This window comes from Leptodactylus fuscus, chromosome 10, assembly GCF_031893055.1.
Source record: "Leptodactylus fuscus isolate aLepFus1 chromosome 10, aLepFus1.hap2, whole genome shotgun sequence".
Taxonomy (NCBI): domain Eukaryota; kingdom Metazoa; phylum Chordata; class Amphibia; order Anura; family Leptodactylidae; genus Leptodactylus; species Leptodactylus fuscus.
Genome location: NC_134274.1, coordinates 88,069,050 through 88,085,082, shown reverse-complemented (window position 1 = coordinate 88,085,082; position 16,033 = coordinate 88,069,050). Strand labels below are relative to the sequence as shown.

General features: G+C 55.0%; 6 non-coding genes across 6 annotated transcripts; 3 read left to right on the top strand and 3 right to left on the bottom strand.

Annotated features, from left to right (window-relative positions):
* Window positions 1–23: 23 nt before the first annotated feature.
* TRNAT-UGU (transfer RNA threonine (anticodon UGU)) lies at window positions 24–96 on the top strand. The gene has a single exon. It is a non-coding gene; the product is annotated as a tRNA-Thr (tRNA).
* Window positions 97–683: 587 nt separating this feature from the next.
* On the bottom strand, window positions 684–756 carry TRNAT-UGU (transfer RNA threonine (anticodon UGU)). The gene has a single exon. It is a non-coding gene; the product is annotated as a tRNA-Thr (tRNA).
* Window positions 757–2,100: 1,344 nt separating this feature from the next.
* TRNAT-UGU (transfer RNA threonine (anticodon UGU)) lies at window positions 2,101–2,173 on the bottom strand. The gene has a single exon. It is a non-coding gene; the product is annotated as a tRNA-Thr (tRNA).
* Window positions 2,174–8,711: 6,538 nt separating this feature from the next.
* Window positions 8,712–8,784, bottom strand: TRNAT-UGU (transfer RNA threonine (anticodon UGU)). Its single transcript has one exon. It is a non-coding gene; the product is annotated as a tRNA-Thr (tRNA).
* A 5,223-nt stretch (window positions 8,785–14,007) lies between these two features.
* Window positions 14,008–14,080, top strand: TRNAT-UGU (transfer RNA threonine (anticodon UGU)). Its single transcript has one exon. It is a non-coding gene; the product is annotated as a tRNA-Thr (tRNA).
* A 1,749-nt stretch (window positions 14,081–15,829) lies between these two features.
* Window positions 15,830–15,902, top strand: TRNAT-UGU (transfer RNA threonine (anticodon UGU)). Its single transcript has one exon. It is a non-coding gene; the product is annotated as a tRNA-Thr (tRNA).
* Window positions 15,903–16,033: the final 131 nt, after the last annotated feature.

Sequence of the window (16,033 nt, the reverse complement as noted above, 5' to 3'; positions counted from 1 at the left end):
GTCATGTGACCAGTTCTGTGTGCGGCTCCATAGCTCAGTGGTTAGAGCACTGGTCTTGTAAACCAGGGGTCGCGAGTTCAATTCTCGCTGGGGCCTGATCTGTATTTTATATGTAAAACCCCGAAATAATCTCTAAAATCAGATTATATAGAAGAGGCCGAAATATCAATGAAGAGGAAGTGACACGTTCCAAAAAGTGATGAGATCGCCGCGTCCTAGAGGTCAGGAAATAATATCTGCTGTATATAATACCGCCCATACACTGTATATAATACTCCATACACAGAACATCACATATGAAAGCACAGATATTTCAGGGTTTTTTTGTTGCTTTAATCCAAATGAACATATTATCATTGATTATGTAGATCATCTGGTTTCCCTTAGTCCTAACAGCGGCACAATACAGGGGGGGAGGGGTATCTATAATATGGGTATCTCTGCCCCTGGCGCTGGTAGGAGGAATTTTTAATCAGCAGCTGAATGAATATGTATGACTAGGCCTTATAAGAGGGCGCAGGGACCCCCAAAACCCCACCCCCACCGCGTGCTACTACAAAACTACAGTAATAGTCAGATGGGAGGGGAAGCTTTGTGCTGCTGTTAGGACTAAGGGAAGAAAAAATCCCAGTATGATCTGACCTTACACATTATTTGGGGGTTTTACATATAAAATACAGATCAGGCCCCAGCGAGAATTGAACTCGCGACCCCTGGTTTACAAGACCAGTGCTCTAACCACTGAGCTATGGAGCCGCACACAGGACTGGTCACATGACTCACTGGTGAACAATTCCTGAGCAGGGACACCTTCCCTACAGATATAATAGCGGCTCAGTGGTTATTATATAATATATGTGGTAAGCATGGCGGCTCAGTGGTTATTATATAATATATGTGGTAAGCATGGCGGCTCAGTGGTTATTATATAATATATATGTAAGCATGGCGACTCAGAAGTTATTATATGATATATATGGTAAGCATAGCGGCACAGTGGTTATTATATAATATATATGGTAAGCATGGCGGCTCAGTGATTATTATACAATATATATGGTAAGCATGGTGGCTCAGTGGTTATTATATAATATATATGGTAAGCATGGTGGCTCAGTGGTTATTATATAATATATGTGGTAAGCATGGCGGCTCAGTGGTTATTATACAATACATATGGTAAGCATGGTGGCTCAGTGGTTATTATATAATATATATGGTAAGCATGGTGGCTCAGTGGTTATTATATAATATATATGGTAAGCATGGCGGCTCAGTGGTTATTATACAATACATATGGTAAGCATGGCGGCTCAGTGGTTATTATATAATATATATGGTAAGCACGGCGGCTCAGTGGTTATTATATAATATATGTGGTAAGCATGGCGGCTCAGTGGTTATTATACAATATATATGGTAAGCATGGCGACTCAGTGGTTATTATAGAATATATATGGTAAGCATGGCGACTCAGTGGTTATTATATAATATATGTAAGCATGGCGGCTCAGTGGTTATTATATAATATATATGATAAGCATGGCAGCTCAGTGGTTATTATACAATATATATGGTAAGCATGGCGGCTCAGTGGTTATTATATAATATAGTTGGTAAGCATGGTGGCTCAGTGGTTATTATATAATATATGTGGTATGCATGGCGGCTCAGTGGTTATTATATAATATATGTGGTAAGCATGGCGGCTCAGTGGTTATTATACAATACATATGGTAAGCATGGCGGCTCAGTGGTTATTATAGAATATATATGGTAAGCATGGCGGCTCAGTGGTTATTATATAATATATATGGTAAGCATGGCGACTCAGTGGTTATTATATAATATATGTAAGCATGGCGGCTCAGTGGTTATTATATAATATATATGATAAGCATGGCAGCTCAGTGGTTATTATACAATATATATGGTAAGCATGGCGGCTCAGTGGTTATTATATAATATATATGGTAAGCATGGTGGCTCAGTGGTTATTATATAATATATATGGTAAGCATGGCGGCTCAGTGGTTATTATATAATATATATGGTAAGCATGGCGGCTCAGTGGTTATTATATAATTCAATATAAATATTAGGCCCCAGCGAGAATTGAACTCGCGACCCCTGGTTTACAAGACCAGTGCTCTAACCACTGAGCTATGGAGCCCCATGTGTAGGGTGGTGTGAGGGCCAATACTCACATACTGTGCACAGACTCAGCAGGCAGGTCATAGTGACAGCCAATGTGCTGTAATACACCGGAGCGCGGGGGAAACAGTCAGCAGGATGGGAAACAGGAGCTGGAAACAGTCCATGAGAAGGACAAACATGGAGGTGAGAAGAGATGAGGATTACAAGATCCCGGGGACCGTCACCTGCAGCCACCTCATGTGGTGTATGTAATAATATGGACTGGGGGCCACTGGGGGACTGTATGTGGCGGAGACGGGTCAGACACTTAGGATGGGGGTGAAGTCGCACCGCCGCACCGTTACAAGGCAGAGAATGGAGCGGACACTTCTGTAACCAGAAACATCATATCATCAATGGCAGGAACATTTAGGATTTATGGGGAAACTTCAAATCTAATAAGATGGGACAGTGAGCGAGTATAAACTTCTGGCCTTGCTGGACACTCCAGGGGGGTCCGAATCTGTCACATGGGGTCTATGTCCTACAGGAACGAGCCCTCACATCACCAATCATGGCCGCCATAATGGCCCCTCTGTGATGTGATGACGGGTTTACTTGTCTGCACCAACTCCCATCTACTAGGCCTGAGGAAGAGACCTGAGCAGCCCCGAAAGCTTCTCATCTCAGCATAGAGGTCAGCCATTACAGAAGGCATCAACTACTGGAGACTATGAACCTTTATAGCTCAGATATGGGGGGGGGGGATTTATTAGCCTTGATTGTAGAGGAGAAGGGAGTGTTACATAGAGAGGAGGAGCCGGCAGATGGATGATGGGAAATGTCGTCTGTGCAAAGATTCACTGCATGGAAATAACAGGGGCAGCGAGTACAATAAAGCCAAGCAAAGGCTGCACAAGGGGGCGGTGAGGAGTCAGTGCTGTACAAGGGGGCGGTGAGGAGTCAGTGCTGTACAAGGGGGCGGTGAGGAGTCAGTGCTGTATAAGGGAGCGGTGAGGGGTCAGTGCTGTACAAGGGGGCGGTGAGGAGTCAGTGCTGTACAAGGGGGCGGTGAGGAGTCAGTGCTGTACAAGGGAGCGGTGAGGAGTCAGTGCTGTACAAGGGGGCGGTGAGGAGTCAGTGCTGTACAAGGGGGCGGTGAGGGGTCAGTGCTGTATAAGGGAGCAGTGAGGGGTCAGCACTGTACAAGGGGGCGGTGAGGAGTCAGTGCTGTACAAGGGGGCGGTGAGGAGTCAGTGCTGTACAAGGGAGCGGTGAGGAGTCAGTGCTGTACAAGGGGGCGGTGAGGAGTCAGTGCTGTACAAGGGGGCGGTGAGGAGTCAGTGCTGTACAAGGGGGTGGTGAGGGGTCAGTGCTGTATAAGGGAGCGGTGAGGAGTCAGTGCTGTACAAGGGGGAGGTGAGGGGTCAGTGCTGTACAAGGGAGCGGTGAGGAGTCAGTGCTGTACAAGGGGGCGGTGAGGAGTCAGTGCTGTACAAGGGGGCGGTGAGGGGTCAGTGCTGTATAAGGGAGCGGTGAGGGGTCAGCACTGTACAAGGGGGCGGTGAGGAGTCAGTGCTGTACAAGGGGGCGGTGAGGGGTCAGTGCTGTACAAGGAGGCGGTGAGGAGTCAGTGCTGTACAAGGGGGTGGTGAGGAGTCAGTGCTGTATAAGGGAGCGGTGAGGGGTCAGTGCTGTACAAGGGGGCGGTGAGGGGTCAGTGCTGTATAAGGGAGCGGTGAGGAGTCAGTGCTGTACAAGGGGGTGGTGAGGAGTCAGTGCTGTATAAGGGAGCGGTGAGGAGTCAGTGCTGTACAAGGGGGCGGTGAGGGGTCAGTGCTGTATAAGGGAGCGGTGAGGGGTCAGCACTGTACAAGGGGGCGGTGAGGAGTCAGTGCTGTACAAGGGGGCGGTGAGGGGTCAGTGCTGTACAAGGGGGCGGTGAGGAGTCAGTGCTGTACAAGGGGGCGGTGAGGGGTCAGTGCTGTACAAGGGGGCGGTGAGGAGTCAGTGCTGTACAAGGGGGCGGTGAGGGGTCAGTGCTGTACAAGGGGGCGGTGAGGAGTCAGTGCTGTACAAGGGGGCGGTGAGGGGTCAGTGCTGTACAAGGGGGCGGTGAGGAGTCAGTGCTGTACAAGGAGGCAGTGAGGAGTCAGTGCTGTACAAGGGAGCGGTGAGGAGTCAGTGCTGTACAAGGGGGCGGTGAGGAGTCAGTGCTGTATAAGGGAGCGGGGAGGAGTCAGTGTTGTACAAGGGGGCAGTGAGGGGTCAGTGCTGTACAAGGGGGCGGTGAGGGGTCAGTGCTGTACAAGGGGGCGGTGAGGGGTCAGTGCTGTACAAGGGGGCGGTGAGGAGTCAGTGCTGTACAAGGGGGCGGTGAGGGGTCAGTGCTGTACAAGGGGGCGGTGAGGAGTCAGTGCTGTACAAGGGGGCGGTGAGGAGTCAGTGCTGTACAAGGGGGCGGTGAGGAGTCAGTGCTGTACAAGGGGGTGGTGAGGAGTCAGTGCTGTATAAGGGAGCGGTGAGGGGTCAGTGCTGTACAAGGGGGCGGTGAGGAGTCAGTGCTGTATAAGGGAGCGGTGAGGGGTCAGTGCTGTGTAAGGGGGCGGTGAGGAGTCAGTGCTGTACAAGGGGGCGGTGAGGAGTCAGTGCTGTACAAGGGGGCGGTGAGGAGTCAGTGCTGTACAAGGGGGCGGTGAGGAGTCAGTGCTGTACAAGGGGGCGGTCAGGAGTCAGTGCTGTGTAAGGGGGCGGTGAGGAGTCAGTGCTGTACAAGGGGGCGGTGAGGAGTCAGTGCTGTACAAGGGGGTGGTGAGGAGTCAGTGCTGTATAAGGGAGCGGGGAGGAGTCAGTGCTGTACAAGGGGGCAGTGAGGGGTCAGTGCTGTACAAGGGGGCGGTGAGGGGTCAGTGCTGTACAAGGGGGCGGTGAGGAGTCAGTGCTGTACAAGGGGGCGGTGAGGGGTCAGTGCTGTACAAGGGGGCGGTGAGGAGTCAGTGCTGTACAAGGGGGCGGTGAGGAGTCAGTGCTGTACAAGGGGGCGGTGAGGAGTCAGTGCTGTACAAGGGGGCGGTGAGGAGTCAGTGCTGTACAAGGGGGTGGTGAGGAGTCAGTGCTGTATAAGGGAGCGGTGAGGGGTCAGTGCTGTACAAGGGGGCGGTGAGGGGTCAGTGCTGTACAAGGGGGCGGTGAGGAGTCAGTGCTGTATAAGGGAGCGGTGAGGGGTCAGTGCTGTGTAAGGGGGCGGTGAGGAGTCAGTGCTGTACAAGGGGGCGGTGAGGAGTCAGTGCTGTACAAGGGGGCGGTGAGGAGTCAGTGCTGTACAAGGGGGCGGTGAGGAGTCAGTGCTGTACAAGGGGGTGGTGAGGAGTCAGTGCTGTATAAGGGAGCGGTGAGGGGTCAGTGCTGTACAAGGGGGCGGTGAGGGGTCAGTGCTGTACAAGGGGGCGGTGAGGAGTCAGTGCTGTATAAGGGAGCGGTGAGGGGTCAGTGCTGTGTAAGGGGGCGGTGAGGAGTCAGTGCTGTACAAGGGGGCGGTGAGGAGTCAGTGCTGTACAAGGGGGCGGTGAGGAGTCAGTGCTGTACAAGGGGGCGGTGAGGAGTCAGTGCTGTACAAGGGGGCGGTCAGGAGTCAGTGCTGTGTAAGGGGGCGGTGAGGAGTCAGTGCTGTACAAGGGGGCGGTCAGGAGTCAGTGCTGTGTAAGGGGGCGGTGAGGAGTCAGTGCTGTACAAGGGAGCGGTGAGGAGTCAGTGCTGTACAAGGGGGCGGTGAGGAGTCAGTGCTGTACAAGGGGGCGGTGAGGAGTCAGTGCTGTACAAGGGGGCGGTGAGGGGTCAGTGCTGTACAAGGGGGCGGTGAGGGGTCAGTGCTGTACAAGGGGGCGGTGAGGAGTCAGTGCTGTACAAGGGGGCGGTGAGGAGTCAGTGCTGTGTAAGGGGGCGGTGAGGAGTCAGTGCTGTGTAAGGGGGCGGTGAGGGGTCAGTGCTGTACAAGGGGGCGGTGAGGGGTCAGTGCTGTACAAGGGGGCGGTGAGGAGTCAGTGCTGTATAAGGGAGCGGTGAGGAGTCAGTGCTGTACAAGGGGGCGGTGAGGGGTCAGTGCTGTACAAGGGGGCGGTGAGGAGTCAGTGCTGTACATGGGGGCGGTGAGGGGTCAGTGCTGTGTAAGGGGGCGGTGAGGAGTCAGTGCTGTACAAGGGGGCGGTGAGGGGTCAGTGCTGTACAAGGGGGCGGTGTGGGGTCAGTGCTGTGTAAAGGGGCGGTGAGGAGTCAGTGCTGTACAAGGGGGCGGTGAGGGGTCAGTGCTGTACAAGGGGGCGGTGAGGAGTCAGTGCTGTACAAGGGGGCGGTGAGGAGTCAGTGCTGTACAAGGGGGTGGTGAGGAGTCAGTGCTGTATAAGGGGGCGGTGAGGAGTCAGTGCTGTACAAGGGGGCGGTGAGGAGTCAGTGCTGTACAAGGGGGCGGTGAGGGGTCAGTGCTGTATAAGGGGGCGGTGAGGAGTCAGTGCTGTACAAGGGGGCGGTGAGGGGTCAGTGCTGTACAAGGGGGCGGTGAGGAGTCAGTGCTGTACAAGGGGGCAGTGAGGAGTCAGTGCTGTGTAAAGGGGCGGTGAGGAGTCAGTGCTGTACAAGGGGGCGGTGAGGGGTCAGTGCTGTACAAGGGGGCGGTGAGGAGTCAGTGCTGTGTAAGGGGGAGGTGAGGAGTCAGTGCTGTGTAAGGGGGCGGTGAGGAGTCAGTGCTGTACAAGGGGGCGGTGAGGAGTCAGTGCTGTGTAAGGGGGAGGTGAGGAGTCAGTGCTGTGTAAGGGGGCGGTGAGGAGTCAGTGCTGTACAAGGGGGCGGTGAGGAGTCAGTGCTGTACAAGGGGGCGGTGAGGAGTCAGTGCTGTACAAGGGGGCGGTGAGGAGTCTGTGCTGTGTAAGGGGGAGGTGAGGAGTCAGTGCTGTACAAGGGGGCGGTGAGGAGTCAGTGCTGTACAAGGGGGCGGTGAGGAGTCAGTGCTGTGTAAGGGGGAGGTGAGGAGTCAGTGCTGTACAAGGGGGCGGTGAGGAGTCAGTGCTGTACAAGGGGGCGGTGAGGAGTCAGTGCTGTACAAGGGGGCGGTGAGGAGTCAGTGCTGTACAAGGGGGCGGTGAGGGGTCAGTGCTGCATAAGGGAGCGGTGAGGAGTCAGTGCTGTGTAAAGGGGCGGTGAGGAGTCAGTGCTGTACAAGGGGGCGGTGAGGGGTCAGTGCTGTACAAGGGGGCGGTGAGGAGTCAGTGCTGTACAAGGGGGCGGTGAGGGGTCAGTGCTGTGTAAGGGGGAGGTGAGGGGTCAGTGCTGTACAAGGGGGCGGTGTGGGGTCAGTGCTGCATAAGGGAGCGGTGAGGAGTCAGTGCTGTGTAAAGGGGCGGTGAGGAGTCAGTGCTGTACAAGGGGGCGGTGAGGGGTCAGTGCTGTACAAGGGGGCGGTGAGGAGTCAGTGCTGTACAAGGGGGCGGTGAGGGGTCAGTGCTGTACAAGGGGGCGGTGAGGAGTCAGTGCTGTGTAAGGGGGCGGTGAGGAGTCAGTGCTGTGTAAGGGGGCGGTGAGGAGTCAGTGCTGTACAAGGGGGCGGTGAGGAGTCAGTGCTGTACAAGGGGGCGGTGAGGAGTCAGTGCTGTACAAGGGGGCGGTGAGGGGTCAGTGCTGTACAAGGGGGCGGTGAGGAGTCAGTGCTGTACAAGGGGGCGGTGAGGAGTCAGTGCTGTACAAGGGGACGGTGAGGAGTCAGTGCTGTACAAGGGGGCGGTGAGGGGTCAGTGCTGTACAAGGGGGCGGTGAGGAGTCAGTGCTGTACAAGGGGGCGGTGAGGAGTCAGTGCTGTACAAGGGGGCGGTGAGGAGTCAGTGCTGTACAAGGGGGCGGTGAGGAGTCAGTGCTGTACAAGGGGGCGGTGAGGAGTCAGTGCTGTACAAGGGGGGCGGTGAGGAGTCAGTGCTATATAATATATGTAAGCATGGCGGCTCAGTGGTTATTATATAATATATATGATAAGCATGGCAGCTCAGTGGTTATTATACAATATATATGGTAAGCATGGCGGCTCAGTGGTTATTATATAATATAGTTGGTAAGCATGGTGGCTCAGTGGTTATTATATAATATATGTGGTATGCATGGCGGCTCAGTGGTTATTATATAATATATGTGGTAAGCATGGCGGCTCAGTGGTTATTATACAATACATATGGTAAGCATGGCGGCTCAGTGGTTATTATAGAATATATATGGTAAGCATGGCGGCTCAGTGGTTATTATATAATATATATGGTAAGCATGGCGACTCAGTGGTTATTATATAATATATGTAAGCATGGCGGCTCAGTGGTTATTATATAATATATATGATAAGCATGGCAGCTCAGTGGTTATTATACAATATATATGGTAAGCATGGCGGCTCAGTGGTTATTATATAATATATATGGTAAGCATGGTGGCTCAGTGGTTATTATATAATATATATGGTAAGCATGGCGGCTCAGTGGTTATTATATAATATATATGGTAAGCATGGCGGCTCAGTGGTTATTATATAATTCAATATAAACATTAGGCCCCAGCGAGAATTGAACTCACGACCCCTGGTTTACAAGACCAGTGCTCTAACCACTGAGCTATGGAGCCCCATGTGTAGGGTGATGTGAGGGCCAATACTGACATACTGTGCACAGACTCAGCAGGCAGGTCATAGTGACAGCCAATGTGCTGTAATACACCGGAGCGCGGGGGAAACAGTCAGCAGGATGGGAAACAGGAGCTGGAAACAGTCCATGAGAAGGACAAACATGGAGGTGAGAAGAGATGAGGATTACAAGATCCCGGGGACCGTCACCTGCAGCCACCTCATGTGGTGTATGTAATAATATGGACTGGGGGCCACTGGGGGACTGTATGTGGCGGAGACGGGTCAGACACTTAGGATGGGGGTGAAGTCGCACCGCCGCACCGTTACAAGGCAGAGAATGGAGCGGACACTTCTGTAACCAGAAACATCATATCATCAATGGCAGGAACATTTAGGATTTATGGGGAAACTTCAAATCTAATAAGATGGGACAGTGAGCGAGTATAAACTTCTGGCCTTGCTGGACACTCCAGGGGGGTCCGAATCTGTCACATGGGGTCTATGTCCTACAGGAACGAGCCCTCACATCACCAATCATGGCCGCCATAATGGCCCCTCTGTGATGTGATGACGGGTTTACTTGTCTGCAGTGGGCGGTGAGGAGTCAGTGCTGTACAAGGGGGCGGTGAGGAGTCAGTGCTGTACAAGGGGGCGGTGAGGAGTCAGTGCTGTATAAGGGAGCGGTGAGGGGTCAGTGCTGTGTAAGGGGGCGGTGAGGAGTCAGTGCTGTACAAGGGGGCGGTGAGGGGTCAGTGCTGTACAAGGGGGCGGTGAGGAGTCAGTGCTGTATAAGGGAGCGGTGAGGGGTCAGTGCTGTGTAAGGGGGCGGTGAGGAGTCAGTGCTGTACAAGGGGGCGGTGAGGAGTCAGTGCTGTACAAGGGGGCGGTGAGGAGTCAGTGCTGTACAAGGGGGCGGTGAGGAGTCAGTGCTGTACAAGGGGGCGGTCAGGAGTCAGTGCTGTGTAAGGGGGCGGTGAGGAGTCAGTGCTGTACAAGGGGGCGGTCAGGAGTCAGTGCTGTGTAAGGGGGCGGTGAGGAGTCAGTGCTGTACAAGGGAGCGGTGAGGAGTCAGTGCTGTACAAGGGGGCGGTGAGGAGTCAGTGCTGTACAAGGGGGCGGTGAGGAGTCAGTGCTGTACAAGGGGGCGGTGAGGGGTCAGTGCTGTACAAGGGGGCGGTGAGGGGTCAGTGCTGTACAAGGGGGCGGTGAGGAGTCAGTGCTGTACAAGGGGGCGGTGAGGAGTCAGTGCTGTGTAAGGGGGCGGTGAGGAGTCAGTGCTGTGTAAGGGGGCGGTGAGGAGTCAGTGCTGTACAAGGGGGCGGTGAGGAGTCAGTGCTGTACAAGGGGGCGGTGAGGAGTCAGTGCTGTACAAGGGGGCGGTGAGGAGTCAGTGCTGTACAAGGGGGCGGTGAGGGGTCAGTGCTGTACAAGGGGGCAGTGAGGAGTCAGTGCTGTACAAGGGGGCGGTGAGGGGTCAGTGCTGTACAAGGAGGCGGTGAGGAGTCAGTGCTGTACAAGGGGGCGGTGAGGAGTCAGTGCTGTACAAGGGAGCGGTGAGGAGTCAGTGCTGTACAAGGGGGCGGTGAGGGGTCAGTGCTGTACAAGGGGGCGGTGAGGAGTCAGTGCTGTACAAGGGGGCGGTGAGGAGTCAGTGCTGTACAAGGGGGCGGTGAGGGGTCAGTGCTGTACAAGGGGGCGGTGAGGGGTCAGTGCTGTACAAGGGGGCGGTGAGGAGTCAGTGCTGTACAAGGGGGCGGTGAGGAGTCAGTGCTGTACAAGGGGGCGGTGAGGAGTCAGTGCTGTACAAGGGGGCGGTGAGGAGTCAGTGCTGTACAAGGGGGCGGTGAGGGGTCAGTGCTGTACAAGGGGGCGGTGAGGGGTCAGTGCTGTACAAGGGGGCGGTGAGGAGTCAGTGCTGTACAAGGGGGCGGTGAGGAGTCAGTGCTGTACAAGGGGGCGGTGAGGAGTCAGTGCTATACAAGGGGGCGGTGAGGGGTCAGTGCTGTACATGGGGGCGGTGAGGGGTCAGTGCTGTACAAGGGGGCGGTGAGGAGTCAGTGCTGTACAAGGGGGCGGTGAGGGGTCAGTGCTGTACAAGGGGGCGGTGTGGGGTCAGTGCTGTGTAAAGGGGCGGTGAGGAGTCAGTGCTGTACAAGGGGGCGGTGAGGGGTCAGTGCTGTACAAGGGGGCGGTGAGGAGTCAGTGCTGTACAAGGGGGCGGTGAGGGGTCAGTGCTGTACAAGGGGGCGGTGAGGAGTCAGTGCTGTGTAAGGGGGCGGTGAGGAGTCAGTGCTGTACAAGGGGGCGGTGAGGAGTCAGTGCTGTACAAGGGGGCGGTGAGGGGTCAGTGCTGTATAAGGGAGCGGTGAGGAGTCAGTGCTGTACAAGGGGGCGGTGAGGGGTCAGTGCTGTACAAGGGGGCGGTGAGGAGTCAGTGCTGTATAAGGGAGCGGTGAGGAGTCAGTGCTGTGTAAAGGGGCGGTGAGGAGTCAGTGCTGTACAAGGGGGCGGTGAGGGGTCAGTGCTGTACAAGGGGGCGGTGAGGAGTCAGTGCTGTGTAAGGGGGAGGTGAGGAGTCAGTGCTGTGTAAGGGGGCGGTGAGGAGTCAGTGCTGTACAAGGGGGCGGTGAGGAGTCAGTGCTGTGTAAGGGGGAGGTGAGGAGTCAGTGCTGTGTAAGGGGGCGGTGAGGAGTCAGTGCTGTACAAGGGGGCGGTGAGGAGTCAGTGCTGTACAAGGGGGCGGTGAGGAGTCAGTGCTGTACAAGGGGGCGGTGAGGAGTCTGTGCTGTGTAAGGGGGAGGTGAGGAGTCAGTGCTGTACAAGGGGGCGGTGAGGAGTCAGTGCTGTACAAGGGGGCGGTGAGGAGTCAGTGCTGTGTAAGGGGGAGGTGAGGAGTCAGTGCTGTACAAGGGGGCGGTGAGGAGTCAGTGCTGTACAAGGGGGCGGTGAGGAGTCAGTGCTGTACAAGGGGGCGGTGAGGAGTCAGTGCTGTACAAGGGGGCGGTGAGGGGTCAGTGCTGCATAAGGGAGCGGTGAGGAGTCAGTGCTGTGTAAAGGGGCGGTGAGGAGTCAGTGCTGTACAAGGGGGCGGTGAGGGGTCAGTGCTGTACAAGGGGGCGGTGAGGAGTCAGTGCTGTACAAGGGGGCGGTGAGGGGTCAGTGCTGTGTAAGGGGGAGGTGAGGGGTCAGTGCTGTACAAGGGGGCGGTGTGGGGTCAGTGCTGCATAAGGGAGCGGTGAGGAGTCAGTGCTGTGTAAAGGGGCGGTGAGGAGTCAGTGCTGTACAAGGGGGCGGTGAGGGGTCAGTGCTGTACAAGGGGGCGGTGAGGAGTCAGTGCTGTACAAGGGGGCGGTGAGGGGTCAGTGCTGTACAAGGGGGCGGTGAGGAGTCAGTGCTGTGTAAGGGGGCGGTGAGGAGTCAGTGCTGTGTAAGGGGGCGGTGAGGAGTCAGTGCTGTACAAGGGGGCGGTGAGGAGTCAGTGCTGTACAAGGGGGCGGTGAGGAGTCAGTGCTGTACAAGGGGGCGGTGAGGGGTCAGTGCTGTACAAGGGGGCGGTGAGGAGTCAGTGCTGTACAAGGGGGCGGTGAGGAGTCAGTGCTGTACAAGGGGGCGGTGAGGGGTCAGTGCTGTACAAGGGGGCGGTGAGGGGTCAGTGCTGTACAAGGGGGCGGTGAGGGGTCAGTGCTGTACAAGGGGGCGGTGAGGAGTCAGTGCTGTACAAGGGGGCGGTGAGGAGTCAGTGCTGTACAAGGGGGCGGTGAGGAGTCAGTGCTGTACAAGGGGGCGGTGAGGAGTCAGTGCTGTACAAGGGGGCGGTGAGGAGTCAGTGCTGTACAAGGAGGCGGTGAGGAGTCAGTGCTGTACAAGGGGGCGGTGAGGAGTCAGTGCTGTACAAGGGGGCGGTGAGGAGTCAGTGCTGTACAAGGGGGCGGTGAGGGGTCAGTGCTGTATAAGGGAGCAGTGAGGGGTCAGCACTGTACAAGGGGGCGGTGAGGAGTCAGTGCTGTATAAGGGAGCAGTGAGGGGTCAGCACTGTACAAGGGGGCGGTGAGGAGTCAGTGCTGTACAAGGGGGCGGTGAGGAGTCAGTGCTGTATAAGGGGGCGGTGAGGAGTCAGTGCTGTATAAGGGAGCGGTGAGGAGTCAGTGCTGTACAAGGGGGCGGTGAGGGGTCAGTGCTGTACAAGGGGGCGGTGAGGGGTCAGTGCTGTATAAGGGAGCGGTGAGGGGTCAGTGCTGTACAAGGGGGCGGTGAGGGGTCAGTGCTGTACAAGGGGGCGGTGAGGGGTCAGTGCTGTATAAGGGAGCGGTGAGGAGTCAGTGCTGTACAAGGGGGCGGTGAGGAGTCAGTGCTGTACAAGGGGGCGGTGAGGAGTCAGTGCTGTATAAGGGAGCGGTGAGGGGTCAGTGCTGTACAAGGGGCGGTGAGGAGTCAGTGCTGTACAAGGGGGCGGTGAGGAGTCAGTGCTGTACAAGGGGGCGGTGAGGAGTCAGTGCTGTACAAGGGGGCGGTGAGGAGTCAGTGCTGTATAAGGGGGCGGTGAGGAGTCAGTGCTGTACAAGGGGGCGGTGAGGAGTCAGTGCTGTATAAGGGGGCGGTGAGGAGTCAGTGCTGTACAAGGGGGCGGTGAGGAGTCAGTGCTGTATAAGGGAGCGGTGAGGAGTCAGTGCTGTACAAGGGGGCGGTGAGGGGTCAGTGCTGTATAAGGGGGCGGTGAGGAGTCAGTGCTGTACAAGGGGGCGGTGAGGGGTCAGTGCTGTATAAGGGGGCGGTGAGGAGTCAGTGCTGTACAAGGGGGCGGTGAGGAGTCAGTGCTGTATAAGGGGGCGGTGAGGAGTCAGTGCTGTATAAGGGAGCGGTGAGGAGTCAGTGCTGTATAAGGGGGCGGTGAGGGGTCAGTGCTGTACAAGGGAGCGGTGAGGGGTCAGTGCTGTACAAGGGGGCGGTGAGGAGTCAGTGCTGCGGGGGATGGGTGTGCAGATCATATATGACAGCTGAATACCCCCCTTTATCTCCTCCCTGGTCACGGTACTGGCGGTGCAGCCTCTGCTGTGCGACTTAGTGGTGTCCGATGGGTTTCAGTAACTGATGGCAATGCAGAGTCTGACTACCGAGCCGCCATTATATCTGTAAGAACGTTGTCCCTGTCACTGGCCCTAGAGTCACTGCTCAGGGATTGTGCACACTCGGCTCCAGTGAGTCATGTGACCAGTCCTGTGTGCGGCTCCATAGCTCAGTGGTTAGAGCACTGGTCTTGTAAACCAGGGGTCGCGAGTTCAATTCTCGCTGGGGCCTGATCTGTATTTTATATATAAGACCCCGAAATAATGTGTAAGGTCAGATTACATAGAAGAGGCCGAAATATCAATGAAGAGGAAATGACACGTTCCAAAAATTGATGATATCGCCGAGTCCTAGAGGTCAGGAGCGCCGGCTGTATACAGTATATATATATACAAACAGGATCAGCCATGTCTGAATATTTTCGGGACCCCTCATCCTCATGGGGTCCGTGGCTGGTCCTGCTCTAATCCTGGGCTCTTTTCCATAGACTTCAGTGAGATCTTTGTAGTCACCCGGGGATGGAACTAATTTTCTAAAGTTTTTCAGGTTTTGCAATGCAAAAATGTTTCGTCTTTTCTCCCCATGACTGGTTCTTCTCTCCTATATCTGTCTAATAATCGGAGGCCCGGGGGTGACGGCTCCTCCTCCATTCTCCTGGGTGACACCAGTGGCCCTGGGGGGATTGGGCCTCATTGGTTACATGGGACGCGCCATCATCATGATACTATGACTAGCGATGAGTGAACAGTGAAACGTTTGAAGTTCGATTCGAGTAGCCGCTCAATACTCGATGGAATATGGAACCCCATTATAGTCTATGGGGAATAAATACTCGTTTAGGGGGAAACCACTATTGGACTCAGGAGGGGACACCAAGTCCACTATGACACCCTAGGAAATGAGGACAACACCTCTGCAATGTAACTGGGACAGCAGGGGGAGCATGTCTGGGGGCATCTAACACGCCCAAGTCACTGTATTATGTCGGGATCCCTCTCAGCTTGTGATATGCCGGAGCTGACTTTTTCCCATAGGAATGCATTGACCAGCGTTGATTGGCCGAATGCTGTACTCTGTATGGTATTTTGCCAATCAACGCTGGCCAATGCATTCCTATGGGAAAAAGTCAGCTCCGGCATATCACAAGCTGACAGGGATCCCGGCTAGACATAGCCCCAAAGAGCTGGTGAGTGACATCCCCCTAAATAAAGGTAACCCCTAGCTAACCCTCCTGTACATCTGTCCCTGTCTCATAGTCACATAACACCCGGATATTAAATCCACCATTCGTATAAAGTGGAGGTCACCTGATTTCGGCCGCCAATTCCTTTTTTCGATGCCTCCGTTGTCGTAGTTCTTGTCCCACCTCCCCTGCGCAGTTATTGGTGCAAAAAACGCCCCAGGGAAGGAGGGAGGGGATACAAATTTTTAGTGAGTTTGATACGAGAAGCCTGGGCACCATCTTTAGAAGAGTTATGTAAATCTAGAGTCCCGGACGCCCCGGACCCCCCGAACCGTGCACATCACCGGACCCCGCACATCACCGGACCCCGCACATCACCGGACACTCTCGCCGCGGCACTTGCTATAGTTTAGGTACTATAAGCCGCTCCGCTCACTCGCTGTATGACCTGTAGCATTGTGGCTACTGCAGTGCTGCCCCCTACAAATCGATGGACGGCCGATTCCAGCTGGAACTTGTTGCTGATTTTGAGTCAGAATCCACCACAGTATCAGCTTTGTGTGAACAGTCCCTTCCTAAGCCCTGTCATAACACAGTGCTGGCCCTTTATTAATCCTCATCTCTTCTCACCTCCATGTTTGTCCTTCTCATGGACTGTTTCCAGCTCCTGTTTCCCATCCTGCTGACTGTTTCCCCCACGCTCCGGTGTATTACAGCACATTGGCTGTCACTATGACCTGCCTGCTGAGTCTGTGCACAGTATGTGAGTATTGGCCCTCATACTGCCCTACACATGGGGCTCCATAGCTCAGTGGTTAGAGCACTGGTCTTGTAAACCAGGGGTCGCGAGTTCAATTCTCGCTGGGGCCTAATGTTTATATTGGATTATATAATAACCACTGAGCCGCCATGCTTACTATATATAATATATAATAACCACTGAGCCGCCATGCTTACCAAATATATTATATAATAACCACTGAGCCACCATGCTTACCATA